Source organism: Trichoplusia ni (genome assembly GCF_003590095.1).
Source record: "Trichoplusia ni isolate ovarian cell line Hi5 chromosome 22 unlocalized genomic scaffold, tn1 tig00004317_group21, whole genome shotgun sequence".
NCBI classification, from domain to species: Eukaryota; Metazoa; Arthropoda; class Insecta; order Lepidoptera; family Noctuidae; genus Trichoplusia; species Trichoplusia ni.
This window is the reverse complement of record NW_020799865.1, coordinates 1-5589: the sequence shown is the minus strand read 5'-3', so window position 1 is coordinate 5589 and position 5589 is coordinate 1. Positions and strand designations below refer to the sequence as shown.

At 33.6% G+C, this 5589-nt stretch overlaps 1 pseudogene; it reads right to left on the bottom strand.

Annotated features, from left to right (window-relative positions):
• Positions 1 to 2959: 2959 nt before the first annotated feature.
• On the bottom strand, positions 2960 to 5460 carry LOC113506683 (annotated as a pseudogene).
• Between the last annotated feature and the right edge of the window lie 129 nt (positions 5461 to 5589).

Genomic DNA, 5589 nt, shown 5'->3' with positions numbered 1-5589 from the left:
AATAGTTACTATATTATTATGTTAGCTGTTTTCACCGGTTTAATTTGAGGGTTTTGAAGTAGTACGCATTGACCAGTGTAGCTTTTTCCATCGTTCGGATCTTATGAGTTATCTTTTGCTGCCACTTGCTGCCTCTTGTTGTCACTTCTGCCTTTTTCTTTAGCAAGTGGTACTTCCTTCTAGGTCTTCCCCTCCCTCTTCAGCACCTATTCGTCAGCCTTCTTTAGTAAACCACTTAACTAACTTAAGACGGATTAGTTCTGACCATAAAGATTAGCAACAATTACCTATTTACTAAAAAAAAATCAATGAATTATATATTTTTTACATGCCCGAAAAATAAATAATCAATTATTTTTAAAAGTGACATTTAAAAAAAATAGGCCCCAAAAATCATTAAATTTCACCTAAATAAAAATCCACATCAAAGGCTGAATAGCTAAGCTAAGTAAGTGCTACAAACAAACCGTTACTAGTGCGTTAACCAACAGGTTTCTGAGATGCAGTGTAATTAGTTCACAAGTTAATTTGTTTCATCTTTGCAGTCGTTTCACGGCGCTTTGCTTCGGAGATGTTTCATTAATCTCCGGCGGCTTTGACGCTTCAAACCTTTAAGACCTGTGTATCTAAAAGGAAGTAACTACAGGTTTTTATGACAACATTTCGGGATTCCAGTCTGCCTTGCCTAATTGGGATCCTGTCCTTATTTTGTCACCAAAAGGTGTTTTGTTGGTGTTGCTGAAATTCAAAAGCTTAGACTGTGAAAAATTTGAAAGTATATTTAAACTAGCTGTTCTGCGCGACTTTGTCTAGAGTGGTTGGGAAGATATTTATTTGGGTGATTTTTAAATCAGACTAATAGTTTTAGTGGGCAAGCAACTTCTCCCTGTTTGTATAACATTTATCACTGATCTGCTTCTATTGATCGTATCATCTATACTAATATATAAAGCTGAAGAGTTTATTTGTTTGAACGCACTAATCTCAGGAACTACTTTAATGCTATAAGCGGCTATCTAACGTTAGCGATTTCTTCAAATCGGATCCGTAGTTTCGGGTAATAGTGTATAGGTCTGGAATTACAGTACTTTGGATGATAAAAGTAGGGCTTCTGGAGGTGGCTTGAGGAAGGTGGCTTGTTGGACGCGTGAGGAAGAAAAATGCCAGAAAAGGTGGTCTATTCTCAGTATGTAATTTTATTGATACTAGACTGAGACGAAGATAGGATGACGGATAAAATAGGGATTTTCACATTTAAATCACAAAACTGCTGACAGAGTTGCATTCGTAATGAATAGAGCAATAAATTATTTAAGTAATTGCGATTTAAATACTGTAAAATGCTACAGAGTAACCTTTTAAAGAAGTAAATCGAGATCTACCGGGATGTGCACTTACAGATATAAATTATTCAGTTGGCGACTAGACTACGAAATTTAAATGTCTTTAATAAAATGAAGCAGATTTTCAATGTAACGGAAAAAAAGATTAGAATTTAATTTTAGACCTTCCAATACGAGTTTCTTCAACAGGACCTACCACAAAAAATAGATAATATTGTTTCAAGTGGAGAAGCGAGATAGCGGCGTCTCTCTTCCAAGCCGGCAATATGATAGGCCATTTGGGTAAGTATATTTTAACACGTAACATTTAGTTTCGCAGTCCAAAAACGTCATTTCTATAAAGAAGAAACGTCGAGCTCTTTAGGTTTTCAACTGATATCAAAAAGTGTTTTCAATTCGCCTTCATGTTTTTTTTTTCTGTTTGTGACCTCAGATCTTCGTACTGGATGACCCGAATTTGTTTAATCCCCGATTTTGGTCCCGTAACCAAAGGGTCAATACGAAACCCTATTAATGAGGCTCCGCTGTCTGTTCGCCCGTCTGTCACCAGGTGTATCATGATACTAAACACAAAATTCGAGTTTCAGCTACAATTTTTACGGAGATACGGAGTTTTTTGGTGGGTGGCAAACTGTGTTTTCTTTCAGCTGGTGGAGTACCTCTCCAGCAGCTTCGTGACTACCACTAAGATTTCATATCAAGGTAAGGATCATACCCTTTTTTCCAAACCACTCTATCTCTCTATATTTCGGGATTTTCAGCCACGTGTGCCCGATATCTGACAAGATAGTCACAGCACCATCGCCAAGGGCGACATTGGCAAAGAAGTTACGAGTAAAGCACAAAAAAAGCAAGAGTTTCTTACATACGATTTATTAGATAAATTACACATTTTTAAGTGTATACAAATAACACGGCATAGACTTATGAATGTTGTACAACGGTTTAGGCACATTTAGTTTACAGCACCACTCAAGCAGAGAATAGGAAACTTCAATAGCTGTAAGCTTTAGGCACATGACAGACCTTAGGTTCAAATTTAGAGTATGTATGGACGATTATCAAGCGATTGCTTCAATTTATTTGAAAAATGATAACACCGATTCAATTATTAATTATACGAATACGAATCGATTAAGGATTAATCGGTCTATCTTCAATCAATAAAATTTGAATCGATTCTAAACTTCAAGTCAATTATTACAAGATGTTTAAAAATGCAATAGGAGTGAAATCATGCATTGAAAATTAATTGAAAAAAAAAGCCACAATCGCCAATCAAACGCCCTCAAATACAAATCACATACTTATTTAGATTAATGCAATAATGCGTATACATTTACTTAGGTATAGTTTTAATATTAAATCAATCGTAAAAATTGTTATGCGTATTTTTGACTCTGGCAATTATTTAACAAACAAAATATTGCTAAAGACGGGTGGGGGGGGGTGATAAATGCCTTTTTAATTTGTAATGTTTGAATATAAATATGTAAGAACAGGAAGTAATGATAGTAAAAACACAAAATAAAAAAAGTGTTGTAATGTAATTATATTTCTATTTAATATAGGTTGGTGGTATGAAAAGTTATACTTATTGAAATAAGACAACTTAAAAAGGGTGTAAATAATAAAATTGTTTTAATTATATTGAAGATAAGTTAAACAAGTATTTTATAGTATTTATACGTAAATGCTGACAAACATTGGGCTCTTAGAACAAAAATATATGAGAATGATGAAAATATGATCTAATTCCGACATTGGAATAATTTTGTATTTTTTTATAAGAGTGATTGCCAAAGTTTTGCTTTATCAGTCTAGCTTAATTTTATTTTTTAGTTTTTAATTTCTTAACATTAGTATTCGAATTTAGTTAATTATCAAAATTCATAAGATCTCGTTCCTCCAATTTTATGAAATTCACATACTTTAGACCCAATAATTAATCATAATTTTAGTTAATTTTATTTTGTTAATTGGGGCATTTCGATCCCAGCTTACATTTATTTGCCTTAGGCACGCAATAGCTAAAAGCCATTAAAATGTGTATAATAAAATAATAATTTTTAATAAATATAATTTGTATGTATTTTTAAAATTAAAGACCAGTATAAAAAAAAATACTTTTTGATAAAACTAACGAGATTTTCGTTACCAGATCGCGCGGACGGCTTACATGGAATATGACATAAATGACATTAGATTTTTTGTATCTTTAAATAAATACAAAAATGCAACAACTCTATAGTAATAAAATGAAGATCAGTAGACATAAGATGTTTGCTTAAGATCTATTTTGTCGTTTAAGATATAATAATATATTACTTTATAGAATAATTTGTATATCGCAACGGCTTAAAAATGTTTTCAGTGCATTTCTTGCTACAGTATATATTATAGGTCAGATGAAATTAGTAAGTTGCACGTATAAAGGCCCTGTAGAAGATAGCCATTATATTTTTTTAAGGTTAAAATTTGTTACATGTCTGCTAGCTCACTTCTGTCAATAATAGAGATAATTTCAATCTTAACATAAATGGTTCCAATATTAATGAGTAACAAAAACCAACCTTATCACTACAGCAATAAAGACGCTCTTACTTTCACACAGTAGTAACATTTAGTAAAATACATTTAGACAATAGAAAACTTACACCAAAAACATTGAGATACTTCAGACGTACTTAAACTACGTGATGACGTAATAATATCAAATAACGGAGACTAATAATAATGAATGAAACTTATTGTATATGTATTATGTACTTCGTGTTGAAGCGATGTAAGCATTGTGGTTAGTACAGGCCAAGCAGACCCAGGAGGCATTTCTTGTAGTGGCCGGAGCAGTCGCCCTGGAAAAATGTTGAATATCACATGTTATAACAAGGAACAAACGTGGTGACGTTTAAATGTAGTGATGCTTTGGTAAAAATAAGTAAGGTTTATTTTATTTCCAGTGCTTCATTTTTGTAACGACTCCTGCACAACGAAATTTATAACTTTGTACCTCAAAAACAAATCAGAACAGTCATCTGTGGAGTATCCAAATGATTGTCAAAAGCGTGTACAATAGCGTTTGGCGCAGTGAGTGAAATTTACAGCCAGATATATTCTTATCCTCAAAAAAATAAAGAATAATAAGTCATAACACAAAAATGTTATGAGAACAAAAACATACAACCAACTTCAAATAAAACTACTGCACCGAACTTGTTGGCATTCTTATGGACTAAATGACGGCTGTTTCAAGTTGAATAAAATATAAACAGCAAAATTAGTTCATACAATCCGAAAAACCCACATAAAAAAGTACAGACGAATTGAGAATCTCTTCCCTTTTGAATAAGGTTGAAAATCATTAAATACGTTAACAATTTACCTCTATCCAGCTTTGCAGTGTCTCTCCGTACTTAGTCTGGAACATGTCCGAGATATCTCCGAGGTCGATCTCGCTGCGCGTGACCATGACGCGGATGAGCTGGCGGTCGTTAGTGCCGAGGCCCTTCATCGACTTGTGGAGGCGCTCGCGAAGACAGTGGCTTGGTTGCGGACGATTTTAACTGTAAAAAATAAATTTGAGAAATATTAACTTTGACGTCTTTTTTATTTCAAAGATGTAGAAGATCGCTGCCAGGAGTTTGATATGAAAATATACAAAATATATTCACAAACACAGTGTTCGCAATAAATGATTTGACTTTTGTCTTAGAGGTTGTTCAACAACTGCATCTTAACAATTATCTAATATTAACTTAATGTAATTTTCACAATGACCTATACCACTATAACCTACGTAAAGTAAAAAAAAAATTTATCAATAAATATTTATGTGTATAACTGTAAAGCGTGGTATAACATTGTAAAGCGTCCCTAGCGATAATACATAATATATATCTACTTACATAGTTAGGTATTTATAACTTACCGATAGCTCTCAACGCCTTCTCAAGGTCACCGGAGAAACTCAGCCTTGATGGCATCATCAATATCATGTCCTGTGAGGAACTGGTACTCGTTGAATATTAGCCTTCAGCTGCGGGAACGAGCGGGAGCAGAGCACTGCGTTGAAGACGGATTCGTCTGTACCGAGGCGAAGCTCACCTGTTGAAGGAAAATGTTACTTAGCTGAGTGGTTTCAGGGTCGTTTTTTGTATGAAATTATTTTAAGTTAATTGGCTAGTTTTTTTTTGTCATAAAGTAGTGTTATTCCGTTGTATCATTTATTCAGCGAATACAAAACCTT